The sequence below is a fragment of the Camellia sinensis genome, chromosome 10, assembly GCF_055761805.1.
Source record: "Camellia sinensis isolate YWXY chromosome 10, ASM5576180v1, whole genome shotgun sequence".
NCBI classification, from domain to species: Eukaryota; Viridiplantae; Streptophyta; class Magnoliopsida; order Ericales; family Theaceae; genus Camellia; species Camellia sinensis.
The window spans coordinates 180463289-180487454 of record NC_138970.1 but is presented as its reverse complement, the minus strand read 5'-3'; positions in this window follow the sequence as shown (position 1 = coordinate 180487454).

The window sequence follows — 24166 nt, the reverse complement described above, 5'->3', positions numbered from 1 at the left end:
GCATCATTTGTAAAGGGGTCTTCAAGGGTGAGAATCTAGCCCCATTATTCCCCATTTTTGCATTGATTTTCTACCTGTCTTAGAGCTATTTTCGTGCTTATTGTATAACACAAAAATTTCTATTTTTAGGCCCTCTTGATTGTTTATTAAGAGTGTTTTGTGGTTTGAGGGTGTTTGACCCCTCTTAGGCCTTGAAAGGCCTCATTTTGTGCTATTTTGTGCTAGTTTCGGGACTTTGGTGTTTGGGCCTCTTCACCACTGAAATCTTGAGGGATTTCAGTGGTGGAGATGGTGCCTTGAAGTCTCTAAAAGGAGAGGGCCACCCCCTCTCCTTGTTGTCCTTGAAAAGGGCATGTTTTGGCCTCTAAAGGGAGCCTATGTTTGAGTGTGTGTTGAGCATGTATAGACTATTTTTCATGCTTATTTTTCCATAATATAACATGATTTTAAATTGGTTTTGGTACTCCATGCATGTTTAGCATAGTTGCCATGTAATGCCTTGTGATTCCTTAACATGTCTTAGGTCGTGTGCCTTTGTTTCTAGCATGTTTTAGGCTTACATTTGTGAAGATTTTGTGCTGATCTTGACATGTTTTAGGTCTGTCCATAAGTGTTTGGGTTGATTTTAGCATGCTTAGTATAGCCACTTTGCATTCCGGCTTGTTGGCCTTAAGTATGTGCATGTATAGCATGACATCTTTGCATTGATTTGGTGATTTGGGGCCACCCTACATGTTATTTCAGTCCCAATTTCATGCTTGCGTGACTGCCTTGCATGCCTCTTTAATGCTTTGGAAGCATGTGTTGCATGCTCCATGTTTTGACCATCGTGCATGCCTCTAAATTTGAGCCACTTAGATGCCATCTAAGTAGTCCTTTAGCCTTGTTTTAACATGCTAAAAACCTGTTTTTAGTTGTTTAATGCATGCCATGATTGTTGTGATAAATGTGCTTCAAAGCTTCATGACTTGCCTCAAGTATTTGGACCATGCTTGCATGCATTTGCTTGTCTTGTTTAACGTGATTGGGCATCATTTTATAGCATGATTTTAGAGCTCATGTTGCATGCTAATCGTCCATGAAATCTCTTGTCAAGTGTGCTTGAATGTTGCTTGCTTAATGCTTGAGGTTTGGACCATAACATGTGTATGTGTGCATGTGTGTTTAGCCTCCATTTTTGGGCATTTTGGCTACTGTTTTGGGCCTTATTAGAGCTGCCCAAGTCTTGTATAAGTCCATCTTTACATCCATTTGCATGGTCCCATGTTTGCTTGTATGCTTGCATAAGCTTGTTGCCATGTCATGTTGCATCCTTAGCTTGCATGCTTAGGTTGCATTGCATCTTGCATGCATACCTTGTTCCTTGACTTGATGATAGGAATTGGGCCTTGGTTTGTTTGATTGGTTTGTATTTCATTTGACATGAAAGTTGCATACTCGATTCTTTGGGCCATCATGCATGGAAATGCGTGATTGGTGGTCCGAGAATCGAGACACATGCCCCTTTGAGTCATTACCATGATAAGGGACATGGTTGGTGCATATATGCCTTGAATTGTGCTGCCATGCTTTGCCTTGCCCTCTGTTGCTGTCATTTGCAGATTCTGCAGGAACACTCTGCCGACCGGCAGTGTAAAGTGCCGACCGGCAATCATTTCTCTGCCGACAGCTTCGTTTTGTGCCGGTGGCCATACCACACTGCCGGTGGCAATTCCATTCAGCCGGTGGCACTCCTCATTGTCCAGAAAAGCAGTCCTGAGGTTTTGGCGACCTCCAGAGGAGTGAAGGAAGGAAAACAGAGACAGCTCACGCATGGCGGGGCATTTCCCGAGGCGATTTACTATTTTCTTAGTTTAATTAAATTTGCTTAGTTGATTAGGCAATTTGTAATATTTAATTAGCTTGCGTAGTTAATTAATTTGTAATATTTATTTGGTCCCTCCGAGTGAGGGCAAATATGTAATAAGTGTGTGTGGGTGGTGTGTATGTCTTCCAATCCCCACTTCTTTCTTCCCTTTTATTTACCTACTTATGATGGTAGATTAGGGCATCTTTAAAATTAGCATACCTTATGCTATGCATGCGTGCATCCATACATTTGTATTACATACATTAGGCTCGGTACATCACGCTAACTGCATCTGTACTTCAATTCACAAATTGAATATGTGGTAGTTGATCGCATTTCACATGCCATGTTTAGGGTTAGCCGAGCCTGCCTAGATTGCATTTTTGCATGTGATGCATTAGCCATTTTTAACATGAACTAGGACATGCATGTTTGCTGACTAGTTTACTGTTTTGGCACGGAGTACGATGTAAGTATTTATGCTTTAGCATCCCACATGTGTGTGAGTGTTGCCATGACAGTATGCCTGCCATGCGGCTAAGTGCTTATGTGTTAAAATGTTTTAATGCCTGTGGGTGGAGGTTGGATTGTTTGGATTGGAAAAACTCGTTGAAATCCGTATTTTAGCCTACTTACGAGTAGCAAATTCCAAAGCACTTTTTCAAAACCGAACGGATATGCAATGCTTATTTCCAAATTAGGCAATCTAGTCTATACTTGTTTGCTGCGCGCATAACATAGTAATTCTAGGCTAATAAATGGAATAAGAACACGTAATGTTTTCAAAATCGGATATCATGGTTAGTAGAGGCCAGTCTTCGGACTGGGCGAAAGGGGGTGCTCATAGCTGACCTTCCCCGATCGTACCTAAGCTCCCGAGTCGAGACAACTCCGGTGATGACGGACATGTGGCCTTCGGCACCGAGTCAGGGTTTCCTAAATTTCCCCATTAAAAAATATTTAGGTGGCGACTCTGTATCTGGCAAATCAGTCCATGTTTGGCACTACTTTTTCAAAAATTTGTTTCTCAAAACGATTTGCCAGATTTGGACTCTTTGGTTCAGATTAAGAACCGCGACAACAAAATCGCGAGTCCGAACTGTAGTAGCATAAGGCCCCCCTCTGCGGGCGCGTCTACAGCCTCGAAGTAACTCACAGGGATTTGTGAAGGAGAAGACAAAGCTATAACACACTTTAACTGTTCAAAAAAAGAAAATTCAAATTAGATTATTGCTTGTACATATGAGATAATGTCACGGCCCAAATTGGTAAAGAACCGACTCCCATAAGTTTTTGCAACTTTTGTTTTTGTTTTTGTTGATAAATAGCATTATGCTGGAAGTTAATAGTATTAGTAAATTCAATGTTTTCGTACTTTGTTTTTATTTCCAAAAACCCAAAAAACAAAAATGAAAACACAACCAAACATGCCCTAAAATTGTGAGTTCATCAAGCTACAACAGTACAAGATGAAGATGGTACACTGTTATCCAATACAAAATGAGATGCTTTATGCTGCACGTATTACTTAATTGCAAATCATGAATGTCAAGGACGCTTTCTTTCAATTCTGATGGTCTATAACTTGAGTAGTTTTCTAGTGCTAATTTATGCAAAATGTATAAATAATACATGGATAAGTTTACAAATAAAAACAAAATAAAAAAAAATCCAATAAAACTTACCAGTGATTGATTTTACCCTACGTAAATTTACTTCTGCATTTATTTTACAGAGCTAAAGCAAAATTGTTGACATGATCTTTAGTTAGTCACCAAGGGATTCCTAACTTTTTGCAGTGTTTTCACAGATTAGGTTTAGTTAAAAATTTCTAAAAGAGTTCTCTAGTTGCCATTTAAGATTCAGTAACCTATTTACTGACCTACTATAGACACCCCATTTTTAATGGCCCTTACGACTTGGACGTCATCGTTTACACATCCAATGATGAGTGCCTATGCTTGTTAAGTGCTTAAAGTCCTCAATGGAATGCCACAGCTTTGAGCCCTCCAAACCTTGCACCCCTGTTGCCTTGTTTTTGGATCAAAACCTTGAATTTTCAAGCCTGTAACCCCTGGTGGCCTTTCGGCCACTGCTTTGGGCTGCCGGCCATCACTTCTGGTTGCTAGCCATTGGTGTGGCCTGCAGGCCACCAATGTCTTTTGCATATATTTTGTAACAGTTGTGCCAACTGTTTGCACAGATGCTTACATTTGCTCCCATGTGTAGGCTGGATGTTTATGAGGGAGATTCATGTTTTCTATATATAGATGACCTCCCTCTCATATTTGGAGGTAAGAAAAATTTTGGAGCAAAAATTTTCCTCTCTCTTGCAAATTTCTTAACCTTTGCCTACATATCCTTTGCCTTTTCCTATACACTCTTAATCGAACCTCTCCATCTTTGAGCTGAGGTATCTTTGAGCCTTGTTTAAGCTCTTGAGGGTGTGTTTTCCTTGGTTTATTATTTGAAAGTGATCTCCTCTTCAAGAGGTATAAAGCTTTGCCTCTTTACTTGTTGTATTCACTTTTTTTCTTCTAATTTTCCAACTATTTTTGGGCAGTAAAAACTCTGTATTTTTGGGCTGAAACTTGGGTTTTAAGGCCAATAAAGGTTGAGGGGTGGTTCACCCTTCTTTACACTTTGCTCTTAAGGCCTTTACCCTTGTGTTTCCCATCTTTGCACTATCTTTTTTTGAGCTTTTAAACATTGATTTTCAGAGTTATTTCTGTGGTTAAAATCATGTTTTGAAGTCTAAAATTTGAGGGGTTAGCCTCCCCTCCTTGTGTTTTGCTTACTAGTCTAGAATAATCCATGTTTTAGCTTATTATTCGAGCCATTTTTGTCTTAATTTCAGCATGTTTTAGGACTATTTTTAGACTATTTTAGGACTGTTTCTAAGTGTTTGTTGCATTTGAGCTTTGTTTTGTATGCTTGTAGTGTAATTGTCCTCATGAGTTTGGTGTTTTAGGCCTTAGACACCATCTTATTTGAGTTGATTGTGTTTATTTATGGCTTTTCATACTTGTGATCACTCTTAATCACCTTTGTAACCTCCCTCATTTCTTGGCTTTTGTTTTTCTTTGAAAGTGGTTTCAAACTACTTGTTTGTTTAAGCATGAGATTAAGATGTCATACTTAATGGTTTAATCCCTTTGGGGGTTCATTACCAACAGCATGATATCTTTTTCATGCCCAAAGCAACTCTTGGTTTGAGCCCTCTTTCCATTAGAGGACTTAAATTCATCTTTTGGACTCAATTGACTAAAGAATGGATGGTAATCTAAAATGTAGTAATAAAATTGAGGTTAAAAAAGGTGCAAGATAATAATTTGTTTGGGTTTAAGCGGACGCTAATTGAACCTTTGAGTTTTTAGTCGTTTCATACTCATTAGTGATGAAAACGGTTTAAGATTCATTGTCAACTACTTCTCTTGATCTTTCATGATAGAGAGGTGGTTTTGAGAGTCTTGTTTTATTGCATTTATTGAACTTGCACACTTTGGTTCATAAGCCATTATGCAATGAAATTGCATAGATTGATGGTTTGTGAACCAAGCTTACTACTCCTTTAAGCTGCTCAAATGACATGGATGGGTAAATTGTGCAAACAAACCCTTGAGAATACACTGTCTCTGCTCTATTTGGTCTCTGTTACAGCAGGGAAGTTCAGCCATCAGTGGCCGACATGCCATTATTGGTGGTTGGCAGGCCATCTTTTATGGCCGGCAGGCCATCATCAATGGACAACAGGCCCTCTGTCGGCCACCAGTGCAAAATCAAGCAGTGTCTTTTTGAAGCAAAACAGAGTTAGTCTGGAGATGGAAATGAGTGCAAGTGCTCTACTGTGCAACAGAGGCATTCATTAACAAAAATAGTGGCTTTTTCGGGTGAAAACTGCGTTCATGCATGAGGCCTCCATCGATCCTCGGGATTCGTGTTATATATGTTAGTGTTGTTAAAATAGTGGCTTTGTACTTAATTAGTTAGAATAGCTAATGCATCTCGTGTTGTAATTACTTTAGTTAGCTAGAATAGTTAATTAATCCGGTTTGTAATAATTAGTTAAGTAGTTTAGCTAATTATTCATTTGAATTTGTAATAGCTAGTTAATTAGTTTAGCTAATTAGTTAGTTCATTTAGACTCTTTTTTGTGAGAGCGCAATGTGGTAATAACGTGCATGTCTTCCAACTCCACGTCTTTCTCCCTTTTATTTACTAGCTTATGATGGTTAGTTTAGGGCATCATGTTTCGTTTAGCATTCTCCATGTTTTGCATCCACTTGCATTGCATGCACTGAGGCTCGGTTCATCATTCTAACTTGCATTGTTAGTTTAAATACTTCTTTGAATACGTGCTTAGACTGCATGTTATCAAATTGCTTCATTTGCCACATTAATAGCCGAGCCTAGTAATTGCATATTGCATATGTGTAGACACCCCATTTTTGATGGCCCTTATGACTTGGATCCCCATTGCATGCACACCTGTGGGCTTGCCTTTTTCCGTGCCTCCACCTTTTGGAAAAGGGTTTGAAAAGAAAGGCCCTCACAGTTTGGACTCTACCTGTGGTTCTGAATCTAGTCTCACAAGTGTGATGTGAAACTGATAAACACCAAAGAGTCCAATCCGGCAAATCATTTTTGAAAAATTGATTTAGATCAAACAATGCCAAAACTGGACTGCTTTGCTAGATTACAGAGTCGCCACTTAAATATTTTGTTTTTGGGAAATTTAGGAAACCCTGACTCGTGCCAAAGGCCACGTGTCCGTCATCACCAAAGTTGCCTCGACTCGGGAACTTTGGTATGGGAGGGGAAGGTCATGAATTGAGCACCCCCGCCCGCCCAATCAAAGGATCGGTCTCTACTAATCATGATATGATGTTTTATAAACCTTATGTGTTCTTATTCTGATTATTAGCTAACTTTACTATGTGACACACACAAGCAAGTATAGACTAAGTCGCAAGACTTGGAACGAATTCAACTCATGTTTGCTTTCGAAAATGGTTTGAATTTGCCACCTTCAAGTGGGCTTAGAAATGCGGATTTACCACCTCAAGTGGGCTTAAAACATGATTTGTCACTTCGCAAAGTGGGCTTAAAACTTACATTTTGTTGAATCGATCTAATTCAAACAACAAGCCTTCATCCATAGGCATTCATGCAGTTTAGTAAATAAGCACATAGCCTTATGGCAAGCATGCGAAACATGGCAATATTCGCACTCATGCAAATATGCTAAAGCATAAAACTTACTGAGTACTCCAAGCCAAAACAAAAACTAGTTAGAAAAAATGCATGATCCTAACTATGTTAAGATGCCTAATGCAACACATGCAATAATGCAATTAATAGGCTTGGCTACTAATATGACATATGATACAATTTGATAACATGTTTTGAAACACGTATTCAAATAAATATTGAATTGAAAATGCAATTTGAATGATGCGCCAAGCCTCGGTGCATGCAAGACAAATGAATGGATGCAAACATGCAAGCATAAGGTATGCTAATTGAAAATGTCCCTAATCTAACCATCGAAAGCGATTAAATTAAATGGAGAAAGACACGGGGTTGGAAGACATGCACACACGCATGCACACTTATTACAACATTATGCCCTCACGAAGGAGGGTCCGAATGAATAAGCTAAGCTAATTTAAGCTAAGCTAGGCTAACTAATCTAATTAAACTAATTAGACTAATTATGACAAATCAAATGAATAACTAGCAAACTAATCACTAATTATTACAATACTTAACTAATTAGGAAACTAGTTAATTAAGGCAAATGTACACTAACTAATCATGCAAAGCATTGAACTACATTGCCGCAGCTTTGCTTCGGGAAGTGGAGGATGCATGCACTTGGTTTTCACCCCAAAAAGCCTTCCGTTTTGCTCCCGAGAGGCTTTGTTTGCAGAGTTGACCATACTCTAGAATCTTTCTGCTTCACCTTGCCAAAAATTTGCTAAGGATTACACCAGTGGTCTGCCGGCCATGGGAGGTTGCTGTCGGCCCCCTGTCGCCAAAAATGTGCCTTGCCGGCCAAGAATGAGGCACTGCCGGCCACTGGTGCTCTGAGTTATCACACTGCAACACAGCACAAACAGAGAAAAATGAAGGGTTTTCCAGGGGTTTATTTGTACTATGCCCCTCATTATCATCTCAAAACCTCAAAGGAGTGGCACTCTTGGATCCAAAACCACCAATTAAGCAAGTTCATTGCATGATGGCTAAAGATCAAAGGAGTACAATTTCATTGTATGCAAAAACAAGACTCAAGACCATCACCTCATCATGTGTGATCAAAGGCAATGGAGACAAAGGAGATTGGCTCATTTCATCACTTTGAGTATGAAATGCTCCAATCTTCCTTGTGTTCAATATAACGTCCGATTGAACACATGCAATGCAACACAACATGCTTAACTTGCTCAAGTTTTACTTATCACTTTTGTTTACTCATTTTAAGTTACCAACTCATTCTTTAGTTGATTTAGTCCAAGGTGAGTGTCCTCTAATGAGAGGCGTCAACCAAGGAATGGCTTAAGGCAAGAGAGAGATCATGCCTTTGGTTAGTAGAAACCCTCAAAAGAGGATTAAAACCATTAAGCACATATCTCAATCTGAAGCTTAAACATAACCCTAAGGCTAACCAACCCTCAAAGAAAATGAAAAAGTGATGAAATGAGGGAGGTTGCAGATATTATATGTGCTGAAATTGTATACAAAATGACACTATAACATGCAACCAACTCAAGCAAATCATGTTTAAAAGTCGAAAACACCAAACTAGTGAAGATCAATACACTATAAGCATGCAACACAAAGCTCAAAAGGTGTAAACACTTCAAAACAATTTTAAAATAGCCTAAAAGGAGTCCTAAAACATGTTTGAAGTAAGCTATAAATAGCTAGAATAAGAGACCAAAACATAGCACAAGCTAAACTATCAAGCACAATTGCACTACAAGCATACAAAGCAAGCCTCAAGTGCTCTAAGTAGCCCAAAATAGAGCTGAAACATGCCAAAATAAAGCCTAAAACATGCTTAAATTAAGCTAGGTTAAACTAGAAGATCATGCTAACATGTGAAGTAACCTAGGCATGGAAGCAAGACACAAGGAGAGGGGGCTAACCCCACCCATTTTGGACTTTAAAACATGGTTTTTACCACTGAAAATCCTCTAAAATTCAGTGGTTAAATGGGCCAAAAAGGTTGATTTGAAAGCTTTGAAAGATGGCACAACAACTTAATAAACAAGCAACAAGAATGGTGGACTACCCCTAATTCCAACCAAACCTCAAACCACCATTTTTGGACCATGAAAACAGAGATTTTCAGAGGTCAAAACTAGCCTCAAAACAGTATGTAAAGATGACAAAACAAGTATTTAAATTAAGCTTAAAACACAAGTATTCTACCTTTTGAAAACAAGAGGCAATTTAGACACCAAAATCAAACCAAACGAAGCCAATATCCTCTTCTAAAGCTCAAAGAGGGCCTCAAGTAGCCTCAACTCAATGGTGATCAAGTTTGATAAAGGGTTTATATGCAAAAGTGTAGAGAATTTAGGCTATAAGGCACAAAATACCAAGAGAGAGAATTTTTTTGTCTTCAAAATTTTCTAACCCCCTCACATGCAAGAGAGAGCTTCTATATATAGAAGATGCAAAATCTCCTCATAAAGATCCAGCCACACACGTGTTGGAAGATGCTTCAATCTGTGCAAATAGCTGGCACAAAATATCAAAAAATATCTACTGATGTACTGGTGGTCGACAGGGCACATCAATGGTCGTTAGGCCAAGAGCTATAGCCGGTAGTGCCCAAGGATGGCCGATAGGCCATCAACAACAACATGTTGAAAGGACCTAAACATGGTCCAAAGATGAGACAGAATTGATGCAGGGTTTGGAAAACTCAAACCTGTGGCGTTCCGCCTCGGACTTCGAGCACTCGACGAGCAATCAAACTCATCATCGGATGTACCTGCAAGAACATCCAAGTCTTGAGGACAGTCAAAAGTGGGGTGTCTACAACACCCGATGATGAGTTTATATGCTCTCCAAGTATTTGAAGTCCTCAGCTGAACGCCACAGCTTTGAGCCTTTCAAACCCTACACCCTTGTTGCCTCATTCTTGGACCAAACCTTGTGGTTTTCAAGCCTGCAGCTCCTGGTGGCTACTAGCCACTGATGTGGCTTGCCCGCCACCAGTGATGGATGGCTGGCACAGATGCATACATCTTCATCTACGTGTAGGGCTGGAATCCTTGTAGAGAATTCATGTTTTTTATATATAGGAGACCTCCTTCTCCTGTTTTAAGGTTAAAAAATTTTGAGATCAAAATTTTTCCTCTCTTTCTATAATTCTCTCTCTCTAGCAAATCTTTACACTTTTGCCTACAAATCCTTAACCTTTACCTATACACCCTTAACCAAACCTTCTCATTTTTGAGCTGAGGTGCTTTTGAGCTTGGTTTGAGCTCTTGAAGGGTGTGTTGTCTTGGTTTTGTTGCTTGAATTACTTCTTCTCTTCAAGAGGTATAAGGCTTTACCTATTTGCTTGCTTTCTATACTATTATTCTTGCTATTTTCAAATTGTTTTTGGGCTATAAAAACTCCGTGTTTTTGGTCTGAAGCTTGGGTTTTAAGGCCATTAAAGGTTGAGGGGTTGATAGCCCTTATTTGTACCTTGTTTTGAAGGCCTTTGCCCTTGTGTTTGCCACCCTTTTACTATCTTTGTTTTAAGCTTTTAAACACTAATTTTCAGAGCATTTTTGGTGCCCAAAATCATGTTTTGAAGTCCAAATTTGGAGGGATTAGCCTTCCCTCCTTGTGTCTTGCTTACTAGCCTAGTTTGTGCCATGTTTTAGGATGTTAATCTAGACTTTTTTAGCTCAATTCCAGCATGTTTTAGGACTGTATTAGACCTATTTTAGCACTATTTTGGGCTATTAGTTGCATTTGTGCTTTGATTTCCATGCTTATAGTGTAATAGTCCTCATGAGTTTGGTGTTGTAGGCCTTAGAAACCATCTCCTTTGAGTTGATAGCATTTATTTATGCTTTTCTCACTCATTTTTAGCACTAATAATCTCTGCAACCTCTCTCCTTTCTTGGATTTTGTTTTGCTTTGAGAGTTGTTTCAAGCCTCTTGTTATTTTAAGCATGAGATTGAGGTGTCATGCTTAATGGTTTAATCCCTTAGGGGATTCATTACCAACGGTATGATGCCTCTTTCATGCCTAAGACAACTTTTGGTTTGAGCCTTCTTTCCATTAGAGGACTTAAACTCATTCTTTGGACTCAATTGAATTAAAGGATGGTTGGTAAACTAAAATGAGTAAATAGAATTGAGGCTAAAAATGGTGAAAGATAATAAAACGTGTTGTGTTTAATCGGACGTTAATTGAACACATAGAAGCTTGAGGTATTTCATACTCATTAGTGATGAAATGGTTCAAGTTTCCAAGGTCACCACTTCCCTTGATCAATTCATGAAAGGGAAGAGGTTAGAGTCTTATTTTGTTGCATTTATTGAACTTGCACACTTTGGTTCATGAGCCATCATGCAATGAAATTGCTTGAGTTGATGGTTTGTGGACCAAGTCTTGTCTCTCTTTTGATTTGTTCATGATAAGTGGGGTGAGTTGTGCAGACAACCCTTGAAAATATGCTGTGCATGCTCTGTTTGTTCTCTGTTGCAGCAAGATGAATTGGGCAGCAATGGTCAGCAGACCACTTTCCATGGCCGGCAGACGACCTTTGATGGTCGGCCGGCCATCACTGGTGGTCGACAACCCTCATCACTGGCCGGCTGGCCACTGATGCAAAATTCAGCAGTGTGTTTGTGAAGCAAAGCAGAGTTATTCTAGAAGTGTGCAGCAATGTTAGTGTTCTATTGTGCAATAGCGGCTCTCCAAAAGCAAAACAGTTGCTTTTCGGGTGGAAACTGAGCACGTGCATAAGCATTCTTCGCATTCCGAGCTTGTTTAAGTTAAATATTTAGATTAAATATTTGTTGTAATTAATTAGTTGTAGCTAGTTAATTTTGTAAAGTGTTGTAATTTGATTAACTAGAATAGTGAGTTAATTAATTCGGTTTGTAATAATTAGTTAAATAGTTTAGTTATTTGTTCATTTCGTTTTGTAATAGTTAATTAACTAGCTTAGCTTAGCTAGTTATCTAGTTTATTTATTCGGACTCTCCTTCGTGAGAGCGCAATGTTGTAATAACGTGTATGTCTTCCAACCCCATGTCTTTCTCCCTTTTATTTACTAGTTTATGATGGTTAGTTTAGGGACATCATGTTTTGTTTAGCATACCCCATGTTTGCCACTTGTATTGCATGCACCGAGGCTTGGTTCATCATTCTAACTGCATTGTTATTGCTTATACTTTTTTGAATATGTGCTTAGACCGCATGCTATTTCATTGATTCATATGCCTTATTAGAAGCCAAGCTTATTTAGATTGGATATTGCATGTGTTGTATTAGTCATTTTGCATAGTTAGGAATCATGCATTTTTTCTAACTTGTTTCTCTTTTTTGGCTTGGAGTACTAGGTGAGCTTTTACTCGCTTTAGCATATCACATGAATGTGATTGTTGCCATGTTTAACATGCTTACCATGAGGCTAAGTGCTTAAGTGATAAACTGTTTGAATGCCTGTAGATGAAGGCTTATTGCTTGAATTAGAATAATTTGAGTAATGTTCATATGTGATCACTTTTTCAAGTGATACATATTTCGAAACAATTTTCAAACAAACATGACTCAAAATGTTCCAATTTTTACAAGTTAGTCTATACTTGTGTGTGCGCATCACATAGTAATGCTAGCCTAATAAATCGGAACAAGAGCATATAATGTACATAAGATTCATATCACGATTAGTAGAGGCCGATCTTTGATCGGGCGAGTGGGGGTGCTCAAATGTATTCATGACCTCCCCCTCTTGTACATAAATTCCTAAGCCAAGACAATCTTGGTGATGACAGACACGTGGCCTTTTGAACGAGTCATGGGTTTTCTAAATTTTCCCAAAACAAAATATTTAGGTAGTGACTCTATATCTGGCAAAGCAGTCCAATTTTGGCATTTTTGATTAAAAATCGATTTTTCAAAAGATTTGTCGGATTTGGACTCTTTGGTGTTTATCAATTTCACATTGCACTTGTGAGATTAGATTCAGAACTGTGAGAGTCTGAACTGTAGGGCTTATTTTAACTTCCAAAAGGGGGGCGCGAAAAAGTCGAGCTATAGTGTTGCATTAGTCATATTGCCTAATTAGGATCATGCATCTTTCTAACTTTATCATTTTTTTTTTTGGCTTGGAGTACTAGGTAAGCCTTTACTCGCTTTAGCATATCACATGTGTGTGATTGTTGCCATGTCTAGCATGCTTGCCATGAGGCCAATTGCTTAAGTGCTATAATTGCTTGAATGCTTGTGGATGAGGGCTAATTGCTTGAAAATTAGAATAATTTAAGTAATGTTCATATGCGATCACTTTTTCAAGTGGTATATATTCAAAATAATTTTCAAAACAAACATGAATCGAAATGTTCCAATTCTTGCGAATTAGTCTATACTTGTGTGTGTGCGCATTACATAGTAAAGTTAGTCTAATAACTGAAACAAGAGCATATGATGTAAATAAGATTCATATCATGATTAGTAGAGGCTGATCTTTGATCGGGTGAGCGGGGGTGCTCAATTCATGACCTTTCCCTCTCGTACCTAAGTTCCTGAGCTGAGACAATCTTGGTGATGACGGACACATGGCCTTTGGCACGAGTCATGGGTTTCCTAGATTTCCCAAAACACATTTAAGTGGCGACTTTGTATCTGGTAAAGCAGTCCATTTTTGGCAATTTGATTCAAAATCGATTTTTCCAAAACTGTTACCGGATTGGGACTCTTTGGTGTTTATCTATTTCATATTGCACTTGTGAGATCAGATTCAGAACTGCGAGAGTCCAATACTGTAGGGCTTATTTGTCTTCTGAAACGGGGTACGAAAAGTCGAGCTACAGTTTCTGGCAACTTTGCTGGGGAATTTAGAGAACTTGACTCGAACTTCATGATATGAAATTTTATCTACACTTATATGTTTCTTTGCATTGCATTTGCATTGGTGCGTTTAAGTCGCTGTGTTTGCCATCTGTTATTCCTGGATGGTTTGCTTGAGGCTTGCTCGAAAAGTTTGCCAAAAGGCTGACCAGTTACGGGCTCTGCCATGATGAGAACATAACCCTTGGATTTGGATTACCGCTGTACTGTTTGATCCTCCTTTCACTTCTCGGTGTTAGGTGTGAGAGGTATATTAGGTAGTCTTGCTGAGGTACCTTTTTGACCAATCGACCTAGTTGCATATCAAAAAGCTATAGAGACTGTTCCAAAACTAGGATAGGATGCTTACCCGAATACGAGATTGCGTGAAACCGCTTTGTTTGAATAGTGAACCCTAGTTCCTGACGAAATTAGGACAGGGTAACCTCACCCCTTCATAGGGGTGTTTTGGCTGTCACTTAACTGGTATGTGCTTTTACAGTGAAACTGTACAAGAATGTTCGTATCAGTTACAAGTTTAATATCCATTTTGGGGGCAGAATTAGTGTTGAGTACAGTCTTACAGCTTTGTTTACATCTGTGTGTTGTTAACATCAGTAGCTGGGGTGTTGTGCGGTTTCTGATTACTGCTTTCTTTTTACTTTATTTCTTTTGCTAGGTAGTATAACATAATAGCTTCAGAAAGTTCGGATATCTCCCAAGTGCTTTGGACCCGAGTCAGAAGGCTTTGCAAAGCCGGAGATCTTGTTAGGGGATATCCCCTGTTTACTTCACTCCCACCGGTTACGAAACGGAGGAGAGTCCGATAGAGTTCACCGGTCCAGTTTTTATAGTAGTCACCCCTCAATTCACTTGCATCCAGTTAGGCTCAGGGACAATCTTCTACATCTAGTCCAGCACGAGATCACTCGCCAATTTTGATGGCACAATATCTCCCAGTCAGTATGGAGGAATTGATCCATCATCTTCAGTAAACAGTTGAAACCTTGCAGCAAGATGCTATTCGTCAGGCCGAGGTCACAGCCCATCAGACTGAGGTAATAAACAAGCTGCAACAACAACAACCACTACTGGCAACGGCTTCTGTATCCCATGCACCTCCCACGGGTATCCCAATACGCGGAGCCATTGCTCATACTGCTAATGTCCAAGAGAATTAGGGCAATCCGGTAGAGCCGATCCCAACACAAGCCTCCAAAACACCTGTGTATCAAATCGAGACTCTATTTGAATTTGAGGTTGACCTAATTCTGCTTAAGGTCAACAAGCTGGAGAAGCTATTCAAGAGAGCACAAGGTGTTAACTTCATCCCTGACATAGAAGACGGGTATGCCGACTTTGCAGTGACATTGCCAGATCGGTTCAAAATGCCGCACATCGATCGATTCGATGGCTCCAGGATCCTATGGTTCATCTATGGCTGTTTTCAAACATCTTGCGGTCGATGGGCCTGACCAGATTGTAAGACTGCCAATCCATTCGCCAACACAGCTCCACAGACTTCTGCCAGCCCTGCTTGATCCCAGAGGACCTTTACCAAACTTTACATGACCCTATCTCAAGCCATGAAGGTGTTGGTCAAAAAAGGGCACCTTAAACCATTAGAGCCTCACCCATTACCTGATCCTCTTCCACCAAAACACAACCCAGCGAAGTATTGCGCATTTCACTAGCAACATGGTCACGATACTGACCAATGCTTTCGATTGCGTCATGAGATTCAAGACCTCATTGACAACAAGGTGATTGCATCACCCCAGAAACCAAATATAACTACAAACTCTCTCCCGGTCCACAATCAAGTTCCTTCACCTCAAAATCTGAACTTAATCCATACACTGGCCATCCCCTACGACCCCAACGTATATATTACCCCTTTCCACCTACCAAGACCGATGGTGTTCATTCCTGAAAGCACAGATTTGTGCATGATGGACACATCCGCACTTCAACCTAAGCCTGTGGTGATGACAGTTGCAGTAAAAGGGAGGCTGGTCTTAGAGGAAAGTATGAGTCCGTTGCTTGAGAGATCTGAGGATTTGCTTAAGGGGGTGTACGATCCAAGCCACTATACATTGTACCGATTGCTTAAGTCAAGCCAGAATTGGTATTGCCAACTGTAGTGGAGGTTAATGTGGTTAGGGAGGATGGCCCGGGCCAAGGGTTAGATGATTTGGCGAAACTAGAAGAGGATTTAGACAACCTGTAGTTCTTTGATGAACAAGATCAAGATGATGTGTAGATTGGTTGGTTCGATTTGAATGGATCAACTGACAACTCTAGGTGGCTGAGCGATGAGCCAGATAGAGAGGAAGGAACTGAAATGAAACCGGAGAAAAAGAAAGTAGGAATTGCTGTAGTGGCCGGAAGGGCCGATGAAAAGGAAAAACTCCCGGAGAACATTGGCGTGGAAAATTCAGCTTAGGAACTGGGCACTGTGAGCACTGTGGACACAGAACAGGAAGCTACACTGAAGCAGTTTGAATAGAAGAGTGTTAAAGACAACCAAGAAGATGTAATGGCCCAACACCCTACGGGGGATACTTATGATGTAAAAGTGAACCGAATGGAGCTGGACGACTATTTGTCGACTACCAAAGGTGTATGGTGAGAGGATGACGATCTACATCTGGCTCACACTGACGAAGACTGGGGTGAGTGCCTTTCAGACATCACGTGGTACGCAGAAGAGATAGATCACATGACAAGAAGTGGGCGGTATTTTAGGTCACCGCACTTAGATCAAGCTGAGGCATCTGGGAAAGACAGAGAGGTTGAGAAACAGAAAGAGAAGTAGCTGGAAGAAGAAGTAGTGTTGAAGCAACTTAAGAAAATCCAAGCTAATATCTTAATTTGGGGACTTCTCATGGCTTCTCGGGTACATCGACAAGCAGTACTGTTAGCAATAGATAAAACTAAATTGTCCATCAATACTACCCCTGAACAGCTTGTGGGATTGGTATTCCCAGGTGGCGCTCGGCCAATCCTATCCTTTTTTGACAAAGAATTGTCGCTGGAAGGCTCAACTCACAACAAACCCTTGTACATATCTGTTGAGTGTAGGGAAAAATGGGTATCAGTGGTGTTGATAGACACCGGTTCGGCAATCAATGTCTGTCCTTCCCGCACAGCTTATGCCATTGGCCTTAGACCAGCAGACTTTGTGCCCACGATGCAAGTAATTCGTGCATATGATAATACTAGCAGTGAGGTTATAGGCATGGTGCAAATCAGAGTCTAGGTGGGCCCAGCTCAGCAAGATGTCAAGTTCCATGTCCTAGATATGCGGGCCACCTTCAACTTACTGCTAGGGAGGCCCTGGCTGTGCCTTGTGAAAGCCGTCTCCTCTACCCTCGACCAAATATTGAAATACCCTCACAAGAAAGGAGTGACGATTGTTTTCAGGAATTCATCCATTCACCCACCTCCAGAGGTAACCACACCAGTGTTGGAGATCACTCATGGCAAGGAGGATGTATTCCTCTCAGGGTTCACCCTGGCTGAGGTCCGGGTAATGCAGACCATTTTGGCTGCATATGAAGTGCGCCCGGTCTGTCTATTTCATGAACAAACTACAGCATGTGCCAGAAATAGGACTTGGAAGAAGTGGTCGGAAAGGTGTCATAGCATTGACAGACGTGCCGAACAATCCATATGCCTTTGGTCTGGATTATGTTCCCACCAAAGAGGACTAGATCAGGAAAATGGAAGAGATGACAGGCCGGGCTAGAGCCAAGCAAGCCGGGAAACACTATGAGCTCGTTCACAGGCCAATCCAGGGAACGCTGAATGGCCGCTTTGTTCAAGAGGGAGAAGATTTCCCCTTTTACGGCTTTCTTGAGCCTAGGATAAATTCCACAAAGCAGCGTGTCCCTGGGTTCGAAATCTTCTTTGACTTGCAGCTGCAAGATAGTGATGCCGAGGAGAAGGCTGAACCAAGTGTTGAAGTTGAACAGAGCATGGAAAGTGACTCGGACAATAGCGAGCTTGAAGTAGGGGCAGCATTGGCATGTCTGCTTACAGATCATGCGGTTGACTCAGAGAACTTGGGGGATAACCTTACCATCTCTACGATTGGGGAAGAACCAAGTGTGAACCCGTCTAATAGCATTTTGGATGCATCAGAGGCACCATCTCTTATCTGGTAGCTTGATGAGGGCTATTTGTCTGGTTCTAAGTCGGGTGATGAGCTAGAATCTGATTCCACTGAGTCTGTGTAGTTAGAATCAGATTTCGGTTCTTCTGAGTCTGAGTCCGGTATTCCCAGGGGTGATAACCCGGATGCCAAGGTCTTGTCCAGGTCCTCTTTTTCTTTTGCTTTTGAGTCGGTTATAACCAAAGATCTGGGTCTTATAAATGAGAACACTGCCGATTTTGAGTATTTCTCTGTGTCGCTTATTTATTGTATTGACCAAGATTTTTAGAATTTTAATGAAAACCAAGAGGAAAGAATTCCTCTGGTTTTGAAAAACTTGATTAATCGAGAGGATGAGAGATTTGCTAAACCCTGTGTTGATGAAATCATTGCTGTTAATGTGGGTACTGAGAAGGATCCACGTCTGGTCCAGATCGACTCCACGTTGTCTTCGGAGGAGTGCAAGCCTTTAGTCGCTTTATTAAAAGATTTTAAAGATTTTTTCACGTGGCCCTACGAAGACATGCCTGGAATCGATTTTGAGATCGTATAGCATCGAATCTCTCTTGACCCCGAGGCCTGACTTGTCAAGCAAAAGTTGTGAAGAATCCGTCCATATTGGGCACTGAAAATCAAGGAAGAGGTCACCAAGCAGATCGAGGCAGGTTTCTTGTTAGTATCTGAATATCTGACTTGGTTAGCCAACATCGTCCCAGTGCTGAAAAAGGATGGTAGAATCCGGGTATGTGTAGACTTTCGGGATTTGAACAGAGCCAACCCGAAGGATGACTTTCCTCTGCCACACATTAATGAGTTAGTAGATTTCACAGTGGGCCATACATTGCTATCCTTTATGGACGGGTTTTCTGGGTATAACCAAATTCTGATGGCACCCGAAGACAAAGAGAAAACTGCATTTACTACGCTGTGGGGTACTTACTGCTATCGGGTTATGCCGTTTGGGCTGAAGAATGCTGGGGCTACCTATCAGAGGGCTGCGACCACTATTCTTCATGATATGATCCACAAAGAGGTCGAGGTGTACCTGGACGACATGATTGTCAAGACCAAAGAAAGAGAGGGCCACTACACCACCTTGGAGAAATTCTTTCAACGGATCAGAGAATATAGATTGAGGATGAACCCGCAGGAATGCACTTTCGGCATGACAGTAGGGAAAATGCTAGGCTTTTTGATCACGTAGAGGGGCATCGAAGTAGATCCTTCCAAAATCAAGGCCATCCTAGAAATGTCACCACCAAGGACTGAAAAGGAGGTGCTAGACTTTATGGGTAAAGTGCAATTCATATGACGGTTTATTTCTAAATTAACCTTGACTTGTGAACCACTATTTGGTCTCTTGAAGAAAGGGAAGAAATTCTGATAGGATGATCGATGTGAATTTGCCTTTGAGCAGGTTAAGCAGTACCTCCGGAATTCGCTTATGTTATCGCCGCTAGAGCCGGGAAAGCCTTTGAGTCTATACCTGTCAGTGACAGACACGACTATGGGATGCATGCTCGCTCAGGAATTTGAAGATAGGGTGGAGAAAGCCATTTACTATTTGAGCAAGAAAATGTTGGATTATGAGACCCGCTACACTCTATTGGAGAAAGCTTGCCTAGCCTTGGTATGGACTACTAGGAAGTTGAGGCACCACTTGTTAGCTCACTCTGTAATCCTGGTTTCGAGATTAGACGCCATCAAGTATCTCTTTGAGAAACCAACACTTACGGGTAGGCTAGCCCGTTGGTTACTTCTCCTCTCCGAATTCAATCTCAAGTATGTCACCCGTAAATCGGTCAAGGGAAGAGCTATAGCGAAGTTCCTGGCAGATCACCCAGTAGAAGGGGATGAAGAGGTGGAAAACTTGTTCCGAGATGAAGCCATTCTGTAAGTTGAAGAGGAGACTTGGACGATGTACTTTGACGGAGTGTCCAATCAGTACGGTTATGGGATAGGTGTGTCGCTGATAGCACCCGAAAACTCCTAAATACCTTTAGCCTTCAAACTCTAGTTCAAGGTGTCTAATAATGCAGCAGGATATAAAGCATGTATCGTTGGTTTAGAAGACGCCTTGGAACTAGGGGTAAAAAGGTTAGATGTTATCGGGGTCTCGAACTTAGTTGTTTCTTAAGCGAATGGAGACTGGAAAGTCAAAGAAGAAAAGATGAAGGTTTATCACTAGACCCTGGATGTACTGATTCCTAGGTTTGAAAAGCTGACTTTCACGCATCTATTGAGAGAGAATAATAGGTTCGCTAATGATTTTGCAACTCTATCTTCTATGGTAGACATCTCTCTTGGAGTCTGGATGTGTAGACACCCCATTTTTGATCATCCTCAAGACTCGATTGTGCTTGCAGGTACATCCAGACATAAGTTTGACTGCTCGTCGGGTATTCGACTTTCACGGCGGAACGTCACAGGTTCGAGCTTTCCAGACCCTATATCCTTTCTGCCCCATTCTTGGACCATGACTTGGTCCTTCAGCATCTTTCTCCTGGCGCACTGCTGGCCATGGTTTGGCACTGCCGGCCATGGATTTGTTTCTTCCGGCCATTGAGTGAGCCTGTCGGCCATCAATGAGCCATTGCCGGCCATCACTGATGGCCGGTAGAACCCCTGTCTCAGCTGGTTTTACTCTAGATATTTTGAGCCAGTTGGAATCCTTTTATCTGCCCTCTATACACGTGTATGGAGGAATGAAGCTCTTGCCAAGCTTCTTGAAGAATCTTTGCATTGCTTTCCTTCTATATAAGGAGAGAGCCTCTCTCCTTAGAAGAGGTTCAGCTCTTTGGAGAAGAAATATCCCTCTCTCTCTATATTTTGTTGTATATTTGTGCCTTGAAGTCCATTTTCCTTGCATTTCTACACTACAACATAGAGAGATACACCACCACCATTGGATTGAGGTTCTTGGAAGGACTTCTTGAGCTCTGAAAGTGAGGTTTTATCCTGCTGGTTTCGAAGTTGGACTTCAAGGGTGAGTATTTCCCCCATTTTAGCACTTTTTTTGTATCTCATTTTGGCCATTCTTGCATATTGATTTAGGCCTTGCTTTCAACTGAAAAAAGTCTTGTTTTTAAGTGCTTTTGGTGGTTATTTAAGGTCTTTTGGCTGTTGAGGGTCTTCAACCCTCTTGTTGGCCTTATTTGGCCTTGTTTTGAGCCATGCCTTAAGGCCTCCGAGCTAGCCTTGGTTTGGCCTTCTAACCACTGAAATCTAGTGGATTTTCAGTGGTAGGGATAAGGTTTTGAGGCCTCAAATCAAAGGGGGTGGCCCCATCTCTTTTGGTTCTTGTTTGCTTGCATTTTTAGCCTTCCAAAGGAGCATGCCTCTATATATTTTTGAGGCTTGGTTCAGGCCCTTTTTTATGACTTTTAGGACCTGCCTTAAGTCTTTCCATGGCTGGTTTGGTCATATTTTGCATTCATCTTACATGTGTAATGTAATCCCATTCATAGCCTTACAAAGTAGCATGTTCTTCTTGCATGTGTTGGCTCCATTTTTTGGTGATGTTTTACCATGCCTTAGATCTATTTTGGGTTGGTTTTGTCACTCCATGCATGCATCTTACACTTGTAGTGTAAATCCCATAAACTAGTCTTGTATGCTTCTTACTTTAGCATGCCATTCTAGCATATGTTGAGCCCATTTCAGCATGTTTTTGGGTGATTTTTTCCATGTCATGACTCTGTCTAAAGTGGGTTTAGTCATCCTTTGCATGCTCCATATACTTGTAGAACAAATCTTGCTTACTAGCTTCATGTGCATGATGTTTTGACTCATCATCCTAGCATGTTTTGGCTTTGCTCCAGCATGATTTTGTCCTTGTTTTGGGATGTTCTTGGACTGTTTTAGGCTGCCATGGCCATATCACTCATGCTTTGTATAGCTATAGTGTAAATGCTTAAGCTAGTCTTGCGTTTTGAAGCCCCTACCATGCCATACATGTGATGTTTGCATGCTTTGCCATCATTCTAAATGTTATTTCAGTCCATGAAATGTGGCCATACACTTGCATTTGACATGCTTTTAATGCCTTGGAGCCTTGGGTCTTTATGCCTCAAGAATGAACTTTTGTGCATGCCATTAAGCCTAAGCCTTTGGCTCATCATATCAGTGCATTTTTGGTCTTGTCATACCATGATGTAACTCTGTTTTATGCTGTCCAAGTCAAGCCATGTTTGGTTCTAATAGGTATAGTGTAATGCCTCTTTATAGCTGTGCATGTTCCATGTTTTCGGACTTGTGTTCTAGCTCGTGTTGGCTAGCTTCGAGCTTGTTTTTGGCCTTGTTTGGACCTGCCTTGGGATTGTTTTAGGTCCCCTTGGCCCTTTGGGGCTTGCTTTGTATGGCCATGGCGTAAGTCCCTTTACTTATTTTGAGCTTTGAGCATCCTAACATGCCATGCTTATCACTACTTAAGTGTCCTTAAGAGTTACATCATTGTGTCTTAATCCTTGAGCCAATTGGTATGCATGTTTGTCTCGCCATTTCATGTTTTTCATACCACCATTCCAACACTTTTGGCCACTGATTTGGACCTATTTGAGAGGTGTCCATATTAGTTTAAGTCCATCCCCCTTGCATGTTGTTGCATACTTGCATGTTTGCATGTTGTTACATGCTTAGCCATTTTGTGTGTTGTCGCATGCTTGTTATATCACATGTCGTCGCATGTATTGATACATGATTGAATACTTGTTGTATGCCACGATGTTTACATGTTTAGGTTGCATTACCTTGATTGCATACATTGTATTGTATTTGGCATGCTTGCATCGCATTGTTGTTTGGGTTAAGTGTTAATCCGAACACGAGGAATGACGGGCGTTTCATACTTTAAGTGATGGAACGTGTCTCAATTCTCGGTCGCCCTCGCTCTTGATTATCCATGATATAGTTCTAGGCACTTATGTGTTTATTTGTGCATTCATTTCATGTTGATTTGCACAAGTTGGATCTTTGGCCATCATGCATCAGGATGTGTGATTGATGGTCGTGGATTCGATTATGCCTCCCCCTTGATGTTTTGAGGTGATATGGAGTGGCATAGTGCATACATACCCTTGGGAGACCCTCCATTTTCTCTATTTTGTGCTCTGCTGCAGCTTGGTGTCCCAGCACATCAGTGGTCGGCAGTGCCCTACAGATGGCCGGCACCTCCTCATCCTTGGCCGGCAGTGTACCATCTTTGGCCGGCAGATGGTCGGTAGCAGCTCCCCATGGCCGGCAGGCCACTGATGCATTCCCCAGACTGTTTTTGGTAAGTTCCAGCAGCAAGGTCTCAAGGACACCCTGCAGACAGAGCCTCAAGAGAGCAACCAGAAGGTGTTTCAAGGCGAGAAACTGAGTGCGAGCATGCATCCTTTTTTGAACAGAGCTGGAGTAGCATTGTTTGTTGCTTCTCATTTGTAATAATTAATTAATTTGTTAATTAATTAAGTTTTGTAATAATTAGTTGTAGCTAGTTATTCATTTGGTTGTGTAATAATTAATTAGCTTGTTAGTTAGTTAATTAGTTGGCATGTATTATTCATTCGGACCCTCCGTTGAGAGGGCGAATTTTATAATAAGTGTGCGTGCGTATGTGCGTGTCTTCCAACCTCCATTTCTTTCTCCCTTTTACTTACTTGCTTTTGTTGGTTAATTTTAGGTCATGTTTGAATTAGCATACTTATGCTTTGCATGTTTGCATCCATTCATTTGTCTAGCATACTTATGCCTACATGTTTGCATCCATTCATCTATCTTGCATGCACCGGGCTCGGCGCATCATACTAACTGCATCGTATTTCAATTCCAATTTGAATACATGTTATCAAATGTCGCATTTTCTATGCCATCTTAGAATAATCGAGCCTATTTCTAGTTGCATCTTGCATGCGTTGCATTAGCCATCTTAACATGAACTAGGATCATGCATTGATTTCTAACTAGTTCTTTGTTTTGGCTCTGAGTACTAGGTAAGCTTTTATGCTTTAGCATACTACATGTGTGTCATTGATTGCCATGATAGCATGCTTGCCATGAGGCTAACTGCTTATGTGTTTAACTGCCTGAATGCCTGTGGGTGAAGGTT